The sequence below is a fragment of the Hemitrygon akajei genome, chromosome 3 (genome assembly GCF_048418815.1).
Source record: "Hemitrygon akajei chromosome 3, sHemAka1.3, whole genome shotgun sequence".
In the NCBI taxonomy this organism is placed as follows: domain Eukaryota; kingdom Metazoa; phylum Chordata; class Chondrichthyes; order Myliobatiformes; family Dasyatidae; genus Hemitrygon; species Hemitrygon akajei.
The window spans coordinates 84,972,898-84,990,119 of NC_133126.1; the positions used below are offsets into that span (position 1 = coordinate 84,972,898).

The 17,222-nt window shown below is 41.4% G+C and overlaps 1 long non-coding RNA gene across 1 annotated transcript; it reads right to left on the reverse strand.

Annotated features, from left to right (window-relative positions):
• Window positions 1-6,366: 6,366 nt before the first annotated feature.
• Window positions 6,367-11,261, reverse strand: LOC140723465 (uncharacterized). Its single transcript, XR_012097906.1, has 3 exons — window positions 11,127-11,261; window positions 7,784-7,903; window positions 6,367-7,089 (listed from the first exon to the last, which is right to left on the reverse strand). It is a non-coding gene; the product is annotated as an uncharacterized lncRNA (long non-coding RNA).
• Window positions 11,262-17,222: the final 5,961 nt, after the last annotated feature.

Sequence of the window (17,222 nt, forward strand, 5' to 3'; positions counted from 1 at the left end):
ATGCAGGACTGAAATACACTGAGCAATAAACAGAGGCATTTGATAGGTGGAGCACAATGAGACACAGGTGGCAACAATAAGGGCAATAATGGAAGACAGGTGAGGGTGTTGTAATCAGTGATACAGGGGCTGGAATAGAGCAGGGGCAGGGACAGGAGCACATGGGGCAGGAAAACAAAGAAGAGCTCATGGCAATACAAAAACACAGAATGACAGCTAGGGGTAACACACAAAAAGGCAGAGTTCAACTGGAGGTACTGACACCTGCCCCCTGTCACCATGAGGTGCATGATAATCTGCAAGGTGGAAGGTAGCAGTGTGAGGCTCTGCTGTGCATCATGTAGAAAGGCCACACTGGAGCAGGTATGATGTGGCAAATAACCCCAATATTGCAGCTGGCAGTTCAAGACATTGATATCAGGATGGTGTCCCATTGCCCCTCTCAATATAATGCACTCTAAGTTATTTTATAGCAAGAAGTACAGTCACATTTCGGGCCGAGACCCTTCGTCCAGACTAACTGAAAGAAGAGATAGTAAGAGATTTGAAAGTGGGAGGGGGAGGGGGAAACCCGAAATGATAGGAGAAGACCAGAGAGGGAGGGGTGAAGCTAAGAGCTGGAAAGGCGATTGGCAAAAGGGATACAGAGCTGGAGAAGGGAAAGGATCATGGGACAGGAAGCCTAGGAGAAAGAAAGGAGGAGGGGAGCACCAGAGGGAGATGGAGAACAGGCAAGGAGTGATTGTGAGAGGGGCAGAGAGAGAATAAAGAAAGAAAAAAAGGAAATAAATAAACAAACAAACAAACAAATAAATAAATAAATAAATAAGGGATGGAATAAGAAGGGGAGGATGGGCATTAACGGAAGTTAGAGAAATCAATGTTCATGCCATCAGGTTGGAGGCTACCCAGACGGAATATAAGGTGTTGTTCCTCCACCCTGAGTGTGGCTTCATCTTGACAGTAGAGGAGGCCATGGATAGACATATCAGAATGGGAATGGGATGTGGAATTAAAATGTGTGGCCACTGGGAGATCCTGCTTTCTCTGGTGGACAGAGCGTAGGTGTTCAGCGAAACTTACCCTTCTTACCCCATCCCTTATTTATTTATTTGTTTGTTTATTTATTTATTCCATTTTTTTCTCTCTCTCTTTTCTCTCTCTGCCCCTCTCATAATCATTGCTTGCCTGTTCTCCATCTCCCTCTGGTGCTCCCCTCCCCCTTTCTTTCTCCCTAGGCCTCCCGTCCCATGATCCTTTCCCTTCTCCAGCTCTGTATCCCTTTTGCCAATCACCTCTACAGCTCTTAGCTTCATCCTTCCCCCTCCTGTCTTCTCCTATCATTTCGGATCTCCCCCTCCCTCTCCCACTTTCAAATCTCTTACTATTCTTCTTTCAGTTAGTCCCGAAGGGTCTCGGCCCGAAACATCGACTGTACTTCTTCCTATAGATGCTGCCTACCCTGCTACATTCCACCAGCATTTTGTGTGTTGTTGCTTTAATTTCCAGCATCTGCAGATTTCCTCATGTTTGCCAAGTTATTTTATGTTGTGGCTCACAGGAAAATAAGGATTTCCAGAGTGCTTTATAGACAATGAAAATCTTTGATAAAAACTAGCTACAAACTTCATAACTTGCATTCAAAGAAAGTTGATGGCATCTGGAATGTGCTGCCAGAGGAGGTGGTGGAATCAGATGCAATTACTGTGTTTTAGATACATTTAGACAGGCACTCAAATAGGCAAGGCATCAAAGGATGCAAGTACATGGGAGAAACTCTCACCATAGGTGCAATGGGCTGGAGGATCCTTTCTACTTTGTACAACTCCATGAGAGTTGAGATGAAAGCAGCAGTCATTGCGGCTAAGAAATTATGAACAGCAGAGCTGACGGAAGTAAGGGAAGAAATCACACATAGAACAAGGATATTATTGGATATGTGACTGACCTCAGGAGTGGATTGCATGCATCAGGGATTTCTTGGGCAGGGTCAATGAGTAAAATTAAGTCTGAAAGGGATGTTGTCAGGATTATATTATCAAAAGATATTTCAGTGTCTTTAAAGTGCTCTGGAAATTCTTGCGTTCCTGAGGGCCATTATATAAACACACACCTTTTTAATGTATCCTTCTGGTGCCAAAGGTTAAGATAACATGTTGGATGTTACCTCTATCTTCTGTGGGCTATAAATAACAAAGAAAGTACTAAACTAGTAAAATGATAGTCTTAAGTAAGTAGCTACATAGCTTGTGTTCGAGCTGAATCTCCTCACTTACATGGAACACTCCGGACTCCATTCCACTACAAAGGGCTGGGTGGGGAAGAGTGAGGCAGGAATTGGTGCTCTGAGAATAACAGTGAAATACCTGTGATCCAGTGGCACCTGCTATAACCTGGCCATGAAGATACAGAGGGGTCAGAAATAATGTGAGGCACACTTGTTCTCTGCACTGGTGCTAAAAACCAAGGTTCTCTCTAAGGTGTCACACGTATGCATACATCTTTTGCTACTAGCACGCAAAGGAATTTAAACCTCGCACTCAAAAGGTTGTCACCCTCTACTTCATTGGCATGATAAGTATATTTCACGATTGTTCACAATCTGGTTTCTGATGCAGACGGTATTGACAACGCAGAGTTTGTGATGATTTGTCTGCATATTTTAGAGCTGGCTTATTTATACTGTTTTTATTGAAGAAATTATTCAGTGTGCACATGTTGTTGGCACTGGGCAAAAAGTTGCACTGCACAAGATTTTTGCACACAGTGGTCATTACAACTTAGAACGAGTATTGTCCACATGCGAAGACCAGGCCACCAGGGTGTGTTACTCAGGCCGGGTGAATAAAAGGTGGGACAATAGAACTGAGGAGCAGGAGAGTGAAAACAAAATGGCAAAGACTTGTAGCAAACAATCTGCTGGAAGAACTCAGTGAGTCAAGCAGCATTTGTGGAAGGAAAATTATCATAATCCTACATCAGGACTGATCAACAAGTCTTTTCCCTTTCACAGATGCCGCTTGCAGATTGTTGATCCAGACTCCTGCATCTTGTATCTCTCAGTTCAAGTCTGAAAGAGACATGAGCATAAACCAGGTTCACATGCCTCAAAGTTTAAGAAAAAGAAAGGAATGATAAACTCCTTTTTTTTGTAATTTATGTTTTTTTATATCATATATCATATAATCACATATATCACAAAATCTCCACAAAGTATTTATCTGAGGTATACACTTATAAAAAAGAGTGGAAAGAAAAAACAAGCAAAAGGAAAGAACTACGTACAAGTAGGGAGTGATCTTTTTTTTTACAACAGATTCATTGATTTGTGAGAATAAAATCAGGCCTATGAGGCATTATGTAGTTAAACCATTTTTCCCAGTATGAATCAAATTGTTCCAGCTTATGATTAACAGATGCTGTTACCTTCTCCATTTTGTAAATGTCCATTGTAATTTCCATCCATGTATTTAAAGTTGGGCTCTCCTGTGATAACCATTTCCTAGTAAGAGTCTTTTTACCAGCCACCAATAGTATATTCATTAAATATTTATCTCTTTTCAACCATTCTTGAGGTATATATCCAAAATATATGGATTTTACATATACCTCTAAGGGTATTACACATTTAAAGATGTCTTGTAGGGCATTGTGTATCCCCCTCCAATAGTTTTTGATAACAGGGCAGTCCCAAAAAATATGATAATAATTTGCATTTTGATTTCCACAATTTCTCCAGCAAACAGGAAGGTTACTATCATAAAGGGATTTCTGAGAGGGTGTAATAAAATATCTTAACAAATTTTTCCATCCAAGCTCCCTCCATTTCTGTGAACTGGTACACTTCCATTGATATCTCCATGTTGTTGTCCATTCTTCCTCAGATATAATTATCCCTCCTTCCTTCTCCCATTTTGTTTTAATGTATGAAGTCGAATGTGTTTTAAGATTTGACAACCCCTTATAGTGCTTGAAATGATTCTACTACCATTATCTGAATTAAATGCTTTTCTAAATAGCTCTATCAAGCATATACTTGTCTTGGTTACATTTTTAAGCGTCTTATTAACATATTGTTGCATCTGTAAATACCAATAAAAATCTTGTTTTTCTAATAAGTGTTTCTCTTTAAGCATTTAAAAACTGAACAGTGTTCCTTCTTTCATTATGTTGCGAAGAACTGTTATTTCTTTAGCTGTCCAGTCCTTAAATCTAGCATCCAATTTATTTGGTGTAAAATCTGAGTCATATGCACACCATTTAAGAATTGCAGTATCTCCCTCTAGATTATATTCTTTTATAGTAGTTTTCCATATTTTAAGAGTCAATTTCACCCATGGGTTATCAATAGTATTTATGTACCTTTGCAGGTTGTTATCAGCCAAAATTGCTTGTATGGGGATGGGAAGTACTCGCTCCTCAATGTTTTCCATTGAGCGTCATATGATGGGTTGCACCAACATATCACAGCTCTCAACTGTGCTGCAAAATAATAATCTCTAAGAGAAGTTAGGCCCCATCCCCCCCTTTCCTTTGCTAATTGCAAAGTTTTGAGACAAACTCTAGGCCTTTTACCCTGCCAAATACACCTTGATAACATCTTGTTCCATCCATTGAATTGATTTTGATTAATCTCTGTTGGTAGGGTCTGAAAGAGATATAACAGTCTGGGCAGTATATTCATTTTAATAGACTCAATCCTTGAACTGAGACTGAAAAAAGGAATCAGGTTCCATCTTGCCACATCTTCCTTAATTTTTTTATATAAAGGCTGATAATTACATTCTGATAATTTTGCCAAATCTTTTGGCATAATGATTGGGTTTTATCTATGTTGATTGTGTATCCTGATAATTGACCATATTGTTCATAGGATTGCATCAATTTAGGTAAAAAGTATGTGTCTATTTAGGGAATTTAGGGAATGATAAACTTTGTCTAGTTTCTTTAGCACTACACACAAAATGCTGATGGAACGCAGCAGGTCAGGCAGCATCTATGGAGAGAAATGACCAGAAGGCAGTAAAGGGTCCTAATAAAAAATCAACTGTCCCTTTCTATCCATACATTCTGCCTGACCTGCTGTGTTCCTCAAGCATTCTGTGAGTGTTGCTCTAGATTTCCTGTATCAGCAGATTCTCTTGTGTCTCCATTCTGTAGCACTACAATGTTCTAAAGTGCCTTTTGAAGAGCAGTCACTATTGCAGTGCAGAATAGACAGTTGCTCAAAGCAGGCCAGTACAGACAACATTGCCATAACGATGACAGAAAATGAGGGATAATATTACTCTGCTTATCTTCAAGGGTAGCTGGAAGCTATATTGTGGTATCAGTATGTTGTACACTGCCATTGAAATTTATTCCATTAGTTTCAATGGAGCTGAGTTTTAGAGGCAATTATCATGCAACACAGTAGTGTTTTCACTATTGACCATGGACAAATTTCTTGTAGATAATCTAGCATTGAAGTTCAATAGGTACATTTAATGCCAGAGAAATGTACCAGTTTGAAGTTAATAACTTAGGCCAGGAACTTATCAATCACTCCTGCTGTGGACACTTTCTGGAGGGCCAAGATCTGTAAGTGTGTAAATGTAGGAGGGGACTATAAATGTGCTAGATTCTCTAACATTGACTCCTTCTACCTTAGGCCACAAACTTATCAATCACCCCTCGTACATCCTGAAATTCTTTTTCTTTGCAAACATCCACAAAAACAGAGGAGTGTCCCAAAGAATGAATGACAGTTAAATGTTAGAACCCCAAACCCCGCCCCCACAGCTCCCTCCTCCCATGCACAAACAGCAGCAAGACAACGCCCCTGTCCCCCACCAGCAGAAAATGCATCAGCGCACCCCAAGCAATCAAGCGTGCAGCAAAGCTTCAATAAAGAAACAGACTTGCAGAACCCCAAAGTCTACATGTTCACCCAGTAATTCAGCTCTCTCTCTCCCTAATAAGGGGAAAAGAGGTGTCCCTGTTGATAAAATGTGAGAGTTGTGTATTTAATATTTCAGTAATATTTGTGTATTATTGTAAAAATATTGTTTGATTAAGTATTCTTTGTTGTTTACATAATGCACTGTGGGTTATGTATAAAAGTACGTAAATTGTAAACATCATGACGTTACTACGCGATAAATGTGTACCTTGCTTAAAGTAAACACAAACTAAGACTCATAAGACCTTGGTCAGACCCCACTTGGAGTACTGGGTTCAGTTCTGGTCACCTCACTACAGGAAGGATGTGGATACGATAGAGACAGTGCAGAGGAGATTTACAAGGATGTTGCCTGGATTGGAGAGTGTAACTTATGAGAATAGGTGGAGTATACTTGGCCTTTTCAAGTCGTCAAGTCACTTTTTATTGTTATTTCGACCATAACTGCTGGTACAGTACACAGTAAAAACGAGACAACATTTTTCAGGACCATGGTGCTACATGAAACAGTACAAAAACTACACTGAACTACGTAAAAACAACACAGACAAAAAAAAAACCTACACTAGTCTACAGACCTAGCCAGGACTGCATAACGTGCACAAAACAGTGCAGGCATTACAATAAATAATAAGCAAGACAATAGGCACAATAGAGGGCAGTAAGTTGGTGTCAGTCCAGGTTCTGGGTATTGAGGAGTCTGATGGCTTGGGGGAAGAAACTGTTACATAGTCTGGTCGTGAGAGCCTGAATGCTTCGGTGCCTTTTTCCAGATGGCAGGAGGGAGAAGAGTTTGTATGAGGGGTGTGTGGGGTCCTTCATAATGATGTAGTCCATTTTATTGTCCAGGGAGTGGACATTGGAGAGCAGAATGGATGGGAGAGCCGGCCGGCTAGGGTTTGCTTTTTGCCTGGCACGGACCCCTGTCCGCTTGCCTCGCACACCGCTTACGACTTCCCCACCTCCGGCCACCAGCATCAGGCAACTCCGAGAACTGTAGGCCCGATCCCCTCAGCAAGCCGAGGTCGCGTAATTTAACCAGCAGATCTTCATGAAGGTTTGTTTTTGGGCGATCTCCGTATTGCAGCAGTATCTGGCGATGGTAGATAGTCGCTCTGTTATCCATGTGCCCTAATCAAAAAATTGTGCTGCAAAATTAAATTAGAAGATTAAATTAAAGTAACACCAGGTTTGAAAGGCTGCTGCTGCCGTGCCACGCTGCCTACTGGCACACCTTGGAGCGACGGAGGATGAGAGGTGACCTGATAGAGGTGTATAAGATGATGAGGGGCATTGATCATGGGGGTAGTCAGAGGCTTTTTCCCAAGGCTGAAATGGCTAACACAAGGGGGCATAGTTTTAAGGTGCTTGTAAGTAGGTACCGTGGGGATGTCAGGGGTAAGTTTTTCACACAGAGAGTGGTGGGTGCATTGAATGTGCTGCTGGTGGCTATGGTGGAAGCGGATACAATACGGTCTTTTAAGAGCCTCTTAGATAGGTACATGGAACTTGGGAAAATAGAGGGCTATGCACTAGGGAAATTCTAGGTAGTTTCTAGAGTAGGTTACATATTTGGCACAACATTGTGGGCCGAAGGGCCTGCAATGTGCTGTAGATTTCTATGTTCTATGTCTGTATCTCTCAATTCTCTTGTTTTCTTTTTAATTAGTTTAATGTTTTGAGGTTAGAAAACATAACAGAGAGAGAATAGGTTACTGGGAAATAAATGGGAGGAATGGAGCTGATGGGATTGCCCTGAAAGCCAGCAAAGACTTGATGGGACCAAAGCATCCTTCTGTACTATAAAGAAATCCACATCATATAAGAAAATATAAAGTTCACCTGAGAAACTGAATGGGCTCTCAGTTTGAAAGGCCATTTCCTCTGTTGGTGGAACATTCACTGGAGTGCTGGTTTGGATCAAATACATTCATTCTCCCAAGCAGGGCTTGAACTCAGAACCTGCAAGTTCAAGTTTAATTACTATTCAACCATTCATGAATATCCATGAGTACAGCCAAATGAAACAACGTTACTCTGGAGCCAAGGAGCAAGACACTGTACCAATATTCATACACTGTACACGGCACATATAGCAAGCACTTAGAAGAAATGAGTAAAATACAGTCATAAACGGTCAAAGACCCCGAGTCTATGAATGTTGCAGCAGCCTGCAGTCAAACACCATATGGCTTGTCTTCTGCCCAGTGAACACTGGGGACAGCACCAACTCCAGCTTGGACACCGTGCCTTTGAACAGAGCGCTGACTGAGCAGTGCCAACGGAGTCATATTGGGGGTGTAGAGCTTAAAATGGTTGCAAGTGGATGGTTCCTCTGGTGGGAACCTCACAACAAGGGTGGATAACAATGAAGTGAGATTGAAGCTACACGGAGCCAATGTTAGGCAGCACATCTTCACAGAACTCTGGAGCCCGCTCTCCCAAATGGTTTCTAAGAGTCATTAGGATCATCCAAAAAGTGACTGGTAGACTTTTACTGGATGCAAGTATTAGGGGTGTAGATAGATTTAATATTCAAATACAATCGAATGGGAAGAGGCATGGGGGTACTGAATGATCTTCACACATTCCTATCTTTATCAAGGTTTAGTGTTTCAATTCTGTGACAACCTATCTGCACATTATTCCTATCTCCAAACAAGGCTGTCCGCCCCATTTGCAACACACAAAGTGAAGAGGAACGCAGCAGGCCAAGCAGCATCTACATAGGGGAATAAACAGTCGACATTTTGGGCCAAGATCCTTCATCAGGAAAAACTCAATGCTTGTCCTGCTGAGAGATTCCTGGGCTTTCTGTTTTATTTCATATTTTCTGCAGCATTTCACTTCTCCTTCTGCATTCTTTGTTCAAGGTATCCATACGAAGGTAGAAAACGGTTAAAAAAATTTCAGCCACAATTACGCCAGCAATCTAAGGGAAAGACAGAACAGGCTCAACCTGAGGTATGATTTTCACTTTGATGCTTCCGCTGAACATAACTGACGTTTTTGCAGCGTTTGATCACACTAGTGTGTGCCAGTTCTTCTCAATGGCACAGTTATGTGCATGCAGCTTCAGAGATTTGTGGTATTCAAACATGTCAAACGCATTAAGAGCTACCTCTGTTCTGTCCTGAATTAGACAGAAAACTTTTACACAGCAGAAAACAGTAAGCAGGCCAAAGGTTTAGAGCAAATACTTCAGTAACATAACTCAACATTTTTTTTGCCTAAGTTAGTTTTGAAATTATTCCCGTTCAGCATATCTAATTACTACTTTTGTTTGTTCCTGTTCCCACTTCGGGTTTTTACAAACAGCCAAATCCTCTGCTGAGTATTCTGGCAAGAAAATTAGAAATCCAACGGCAATTAGGCTGAAAAATATTTTTCCATGGAACGTTCTGTGACAATTAATTCTGTTGCATCCATCAATCAAAAATGAAATTATTTATTTAGAGATACAGTGCAGAGTAGGCCCTTCCAGCCCTTTGAGGCAAACCGCCCCAGCAGCCCCCCCCCCCCCCAAACACCCCTGATTAACCCTAACCTAACCATGGGACCATTTACAATGAACAATGAACCTACCCGGTACGTCTTTGGACTGTGGGAGGAAACCGGTGCACCCAGGGAAAACACACCCATTTCACGGGGAAGACGTATAGACTCCTTACAGAGAATGCTAGGATTGAACTCTGAACTCCAATGCCAACCGTTACACCACTATGGCACCCAGAGAAGGAGACTTTGCATAAGTATTCATCAGAAAGAATGTTGAGTTCTTGGCCGGAATCTAATCAAGAAGGCCGAGTAGTGTAAATTTGTAGCAAACCAATTAACTAGGAATAAAGTTCAAATTGAAATTATAACTATGGGTTCAGGTGAATTAAGTACAGAATAATGGAGATCAAGAAGAAAGTTACAAAGTGGAATCTAAATATGGGATTTAGGCAGTTTATGTATGGAATAGCAGATCTCCAGGAATGAGTCATGGGCTAAAATTTAACTGGGGAGAAACATTGTTGTAAATAACAAATGTAAGTTTCTAAGCTTTGATTGAGTTGAATACATTTTCATGTTCTCTTGCAATTCTTTAATGACAAAAAGTTTAATGTATCTGCCATATAACTGCAGGTCTCCTATTACCAATACTGTGTTTTGTTTGATAGTGTACAACTTTATATTTATACTGTACTTTAAAATAACAAAACACCTTGTGACACTTCAAAGATACTGCATAAATGTAAATTGTAGTAACAGGCAGACAATGCCCCTGGCTGCACCATCTCTTATTTATGCTTGATATATGGTTGATATATGCTTGACATAAAGGCAGAGCGGACATTAACTGCCCTCATCGAATCTGAGTCACGGCAAGTCATTTGGATCATCTGGGAGAAATATTGTACTGTGCTATCAAGTTTAGAATTCCGGAATTTTGGCCTATGATAACAAAGCTTCTATTTGAATTTGCAGTCTGCTTTCAAAGCTGCAAAAGTGAACATTCCATATTTTGTTCTACTTTCCTTTTACTTTGTAGCAAACTTAAAAATCTCTCTGCTCCCTTATTTTTTAGTCTATATGTCCTCTCCTTATTATCATGTAAAACTAAATTCATTTTCACTAGACGTAGCTGCCCATTCAGATCAGCATGTTCTTCAACTCTCAGCCTCTCGAACAGCTAACCAAGCTTCCCCGTATGACACCATTCAGGTTACTGGTTAGACCACATCTGGAGTACCATGTCTACATTTGCTCCTACCACATGCTGGTTGATGCAGTAGCCTTGGAAAAGCTCCAGAGGAGAACCACACACAGTATAAAGGAGTGGTTCCCAAAGTGGGCAACATCAACCCCCTGGAGTGGTAGAATTTTATAAAAGGGTGATAGAAATAATGGAGGGAATAGGGGGGAGTGCGTTGGTAGTGTTATTGGAAACAGATTTGTGGATTCGGTAAGTGGAACAGAGGACACTGATGGTGAGTAAGCATGCTTTTATTTACTATTTATTTACAAACAAACAGTGAAACACTCAAACAAGTATCTAAATCAAACAAGTACTTATCTAAGGCCCCGAAGTTACACTATGATACTAAACATCCAATAACCCCTCTAACTCAAACAGGGACATACACTTCACTGTGCCCCCAAATTACACAACTACAGCATTCAATCGACAGGTACTTACCTCAGTGTGTGCATGGACCTTCCTATCTGAGGCAGACTTTCTCAGTGGTTCTTCAGCCCTGGTCGTGACCCGGCCTGAAGGGAGACTCTTGGCATAGGGAGACCGCGCATCCTGCATGCACCCCTGCAGTGCCCGAATCTGGAAGCTGGTGCCATGGCGCAAAGCCAGCCAGTGGGAGAGAGCTAACCACATCCTTTGAACAGGCCAATCAGTGACTGGCACAGCCAAAGCGGCTTTCGACTGGCAGGCAAGTTAATCCTTCGTGTCGCAGGTTGCAAGGGGGGCAGCTGAGGGATTACAGGCTTAATTTAAGAACTTAATTGGTTATTATAAATATTTGATCCTCAGTGTTTCATAATTGATTACAATGATCACGTAATCACCTCATCTCTTGCGAACACACAGTTATCTTAGAATTTGTTCAAAGTGCATTATGATTGTTAAAAAGCAATGTGACACTTCTGAATTTGGCATATCATGAGAAACCTGGACTGAAGAAATTATGTTTATTTCCAGGCCTGGCCTACACATTAATTACCATTCACTACTGTAGTACAGTGATAGCTAGTACAATTCCCATTCTCTTATCATGCAGTGACACATTTCTTGAGAATTAGGGTATGGCATTCAATGAGGTGAAGTTCAGAATCTGCCCTTTTGAATGGTCTTTACAGCATTTCTGTAGTCCATGGTTCAACTGGGATATCACTGCCCCCACTTAATGTACCTTCAGACAGAAAATCAGATTTTGCCTGAGCTATGATGACACCATAAGTTTCCACTTTTCACAGCACTTGAAGTTAGACTTAAACAACCGTAAATTGATGTGGTCATTAATTCATAATGAAAATGGCAGAAGCAGGCCAAACAAAAAAGAAGAGTAGACATTATAGTGTGGAGTATCTGAAAATATAGATTTATACCAGCACCAAGCAACCAACAGCAGTCTATCTGTCTGAAGTATGAAAAAGTTTTTTCAAATGAGGCAATGAAACTGTTCAGGCTCCTTGAACATTTGAAGGGAATACACTCTGATAAAAATAACCGCAACTTGGTTTATTTTCAGTCACTTTGTGAAAACTTTCAGAAACAGAAAACACTTCAAAACATGTTAGCCGGTGACCTTTTCCAATTTCCGAGCCTCCCTGAGTTGGAAGAGAGAGAAAGAATACCAGATGTTGATCTTCAAGTGTTCTGTGCCCACCTGGGAGAGCATAAGGACATGAGAGAGATTTCAGGATCTTCTCTCGATCCAAATTCCAGACTGGGTAATAAATCCATTCCTGAACAGTTGTAATGAGGAATTAACAGGAAGGATGAGGAAGAATTGATCTTGCTACAAAATGAGCTTGAGCTGAAGCCGAGGTTCAAAAAAATCATTTCAGGACTTTTGGTTGCAGAAAGAAATCTCTGAACACCATCCTGCACTCTGGAGAAAAGTCAAGATGCTCTTTATTGGCACATACTTAGTGGAGTGCTGTTTCAGTGCAGTCACCCAACTTTGTTCAAATCAACAAAACAGACTCAAATTACTGAACATGGGGATCTGAGACTCTTGAGTACCATTCAGCCTGACATCAAGAAGCTGATGTAACTGTACCAAATTCATCAGTCTCACTGAAAGGTGAAAGGAAAATGAAGTCCTGACAAGTTGGACTACTAATGTATGCTCTAAAATTGTTGATGAAAATTGTTTTATTGTAAATAAATAAAGAAGTAATTTTATTTGTAGCTTTAAATATATTTCAATAATTTTTGCAATTATTTGTTACTCCTTTGAATTTGTAGTTCATATTTTCTTTCACTGTGCATCGTAAATCAAAATTCTTTATAGTTTTTATGTAATGGCCAGAAAGGTAGAGGGTGCTGGGGATATGGTCTGCCCCAGTAACCCAAAAAAGTTTGGGAACCACTCCTATAAAGTGACTCCTCTCTAAAAGAAACTTTAGAACTTGCTTTAGAGTATTGGATACTTGGCTGGAGCGTGTTAAATGTGGGTATAGAAATAAATGAATGGGACTGTGTGCTTTTTGATAACATTCCAGTTTTAAAGATTGGAGAGAATTAAGAGCTTAGATCTGGCTTTCCCAACATTCTTTATGCCATGGACCCCTACTATTAACCTAGAGGTCTGTGGACTCAGGTTGGAAACCCCTGACTTAGATTATTCAAGAATGGAAATAATCTCAATGTTTAGCATATAAAAATATAGGAGCTGGGATGTCATGTTAGACTTATACAAAATGTTGATTAGGTCACATAAGAAGTTCTACAAACACACAGTTGGATGGGGTTAAAAAGCAACGTACAGAAAAGATTAACAAGGATATTATCTGGATTGCAGGTCCTGAGTTATAAGAAATTGGATTGGCTGAGTTTATTTTGCCTGGAGTGAATGAGGCTAAATAAGAAACAACTTCCTATTGATAGATGGGTTGAGAATCAAAAGACATAGACATGAAATGATTGGTAAAAATACCAGGAAGGAAGACGTTTTCACCATTTGATTAGCTGTGATTTGGAATCCTCTGCTTGAAGTAATGGTAGAACCAAAATGATTCAGGGAAGTGGTTCAAATACAAATCAATCAAAGTAAGAAAGATCTGGGGTTTAGGGATAGACCTGAGGAATGAGACTGACTGGACTGTTCTTGCAGTAAACTAAAGTAGGCTTGATGGCTGATGGCTTCTTTCCAAAAAGCAATGAGTCATGTTTGTACAACACCAAAAGAGCTTTAGAATTAATACAGCAATTTCTGAAGCACATTCACTATGGTGATATGAGGAAATGGAACAGTAACTTGCACACAGCACCCTCCCCCAAATAGAAGGACGATAATGACCCAATTGACCATCAGAGTTGATGCTGGTCAAGCCGCCAGTTATGATTGGGCAATGCAGTCCACACACACACACACACACACACACACACACACACACACACACACACACACACACACACACACACACACACACACACACACACACACACACACACACACACACACACACACACTGGAGGGGAAAAGAAATGGCATGTCTCAATGTCGAACTAATTTTCATCCCTCCCTGCCACAACAGGTGTTCAGACCTAATCATCTCACTTTTGCTATGTTTTCTCTTAGACTTCTGTGGATCACCGGGCGATAAATTTCTATTGTGGTAGGACTCTATGAACATTATGATGGGATGAGATATCCTAAACAGAAAGACTGAGTGAACATAAAAGACCAGGTTCTGATGGCTGAACCAATGTCTTAGAATCATAGACTCATATTGGACATAAACAGTCACATTACCCACTATACCCATGACAGCCATCAATATTAATCCCGTTTACCAGTACATGGGCTATACCCAGCCATGTTTTGGCAACCAGCCATCAGTGGGGAACAGCTTCTCCTTATTCACTCTGTCTTGACACTTCACAATTTTGAGGAGCTGAACTTTAGGTCTCACAGCTTTTTCCTACAGAGGATAATCTCAGCTTCCCTGGTGTATCCACCTTTGTCCAGATACATCTAAGAAATGGTGTGAGTGTACCTGCCTACAGCACCATTTAAAGCAGTGCTTTCCAGATTCTAACTCTTATTTTTGAATGCCACCCTTCTGAAATAACTTTAAAAATCCTGTGGGAAGGAATGAGCTGCCTAATACATAACCTGATACTAGGGAATCAATTTAATTTTAACTGGTGAGCATTTTTGTTTTTGTTTTAACATATGCCAGGGGAGTTCTCTAAGGAATATATCTCGATCACTACTTATTTATTATTTTAAAGTCAGTCGCTAGGTTAAGTATAAAGAAATTACATTTACTGTACTTACAAATTTTCATATTCACTGACAATGATGTCTGGTGAGGCCCCGAAGTGCAGAGGGAGAAACAATGAGGATTTGAACAGTTCACTAAATTTTAATAAGAACGGGTCAGAGCAAAGGGAAAAGCAGGGCCATTAACTAAAACTCTTGAATTAAAGCTAAAGTTTATACTGTGGCGTGGAAGCAGTAACTTAATACTACATTTATTCTGCTCCTTTACAGCATCAATTGAAGCTGGAGTCTTCTTTCCTGGAATGAGAATAAAGGTAAGCAGGGAGCATTGCTGTCGCTGTACTTTGGTCAAGAGTTGGTCAAGACTGAAATGGAAGGAAGGGAGTTAAATGCAACCACAGTGAAACACTAATTGGCTGGACCGTGCATACTCAGGAGCATAATTGCCAACCCCGTTCAGCTGCCTGCTGACGTGGGTGCTCAGACTCTGCAGCAGAGTCTATGGTTGTTACCGGGTTCCCCTCCCTAGGCACAGCTCCAGAGACCTGTGGTGGAAGTCCTGGAAGAGAGACCTGTCCAGATTGATGGGAACCAAAGGACTTTCCTCAGGGCCATACCCCTCCCAATACACTTTACCCTGCACCCGGCGTGATGCCAGGAGGCGCCACACAGAATGGCAAGGAACCCATCCACCAAGCGGGGTGGGAGGGGTGGTGTTGACTGGACTAAAGGAGGAGATTTGAGCTGGGAAACATCGATGATAGTAGGCACCATGTACAGAGGGCTCAGTTGATAGCCCTCTCCATTACAAATGGACCCACATAGGGTGGGGCAACTTGCAGCTCTGAACTTTCAAAGGAAGAACTCTAGGTGCCAGCCAGACTTCCTCCCCGGGCTTGAGAGGCCTCACGTGTCAACAGAGCCAATCAGCCTGCCAGGCATATTGTTTCTGACTACACAACAGAGATAATCTGGCCCATCTCCACGTGTGCTTGTAGTGTTAGACCAACAGTTCAGCAGCAGGGTCTCACAAGTCGATCTCTTGGTCAGGGAAAAGTGGTTGCTGGAAACCCATTTGGGCATTCAAAGGAGGACATGTCTGTGGAGGATGATTGGAGGTTATTGTGGGCAATCTCTGTCCCAACCATTTGGGAGCTCCAGGTCATGAGGTTGGAAGAGACAATGCAGCAAGGGGTTGTCACCAGCTCCTGATTCACTCTCTCAGTCTGGCCATTAGAAACCTGATGTGGCTTCCAACAGAGAACAGAAAGCACTCCAAACAATGAGATCTGAACTGTGGTCCTTGATCAGACATTATGTCCTGAGGGGCGCCATGGAGAATGAACACATGCTGAACGTTGAGGGTGGCAGTTTCATGAGCTGACAGGCACTTGGGGAGAGCATTTATGTGGGCAGCTTTGGAGAACTGGTCCACAACAGTCTGTCACCCAATGCGGATAGGGCCCAAGTGCAGAGTGAGAAACGCTGAAGCAGGTCAATAGATCACAGACTTTAATGTGAACAGTGTTAAAGGGAAAAGAAAACAATAAACACTAGGCCAAACAGGGCTGTTAACTAAAGCTCTCAAATGGAAAACGAAGCTGACACTGCGGCTGAAAAGAACAACTAAGAATAAAATGAATACTGCTAGGCTTCAGAGTCAGTTGATTCGACAATCCAATTTCTCAGGCAAGGCAGATTGCAAGCAGGCAACGGAGTGTTGCTGTGTCCGAGTCTAGACAATACTATGATGGAATGAATGGAGTTAAATGCTATCATAATGAAATAATAATTAGCTGACACGTGCATATTCACAAGCATGATTGCTGAATCAGTTGCGCTGTCGAATCCGTGGTTGTAACAGGGCCCCCCTCACTAGGCGCAGCCCCTGAGGCTGTACAGACCTGTGTCCCCTGGAAGTCCCGAATGAGGGATTTGTCCAAGATGTCCGTCAGTGATGCTGGTAGATAAGAACCATGCCAATATCGGAGTCAAAGACTTCAATGTAGAGACAGAAACAAGAGCTTATACAGAGGTAGCCCGACCAAGTGACACCGTGAGACAAATCATTCTCAAAATGAGGACCCTCCGATTTGAGCTAATCAGGCATCTGCTTCAAGAATAAAACTAACACAGAATCTCTGAGCCTATTGAAATAAACTTGACAAACTGAAACAGAAAGCACCAGGAAACCGCTTTACAAAGAGCAAGGCGCTCAAGAAAAACACAAGGAGCTCTTAAACCATTAATAACTGTTGTTAAGCAATGATTAACCAATTCAGGAGCTCTAAAAACTCAGAGCCCATTGCTCTCTGATGCCCTGC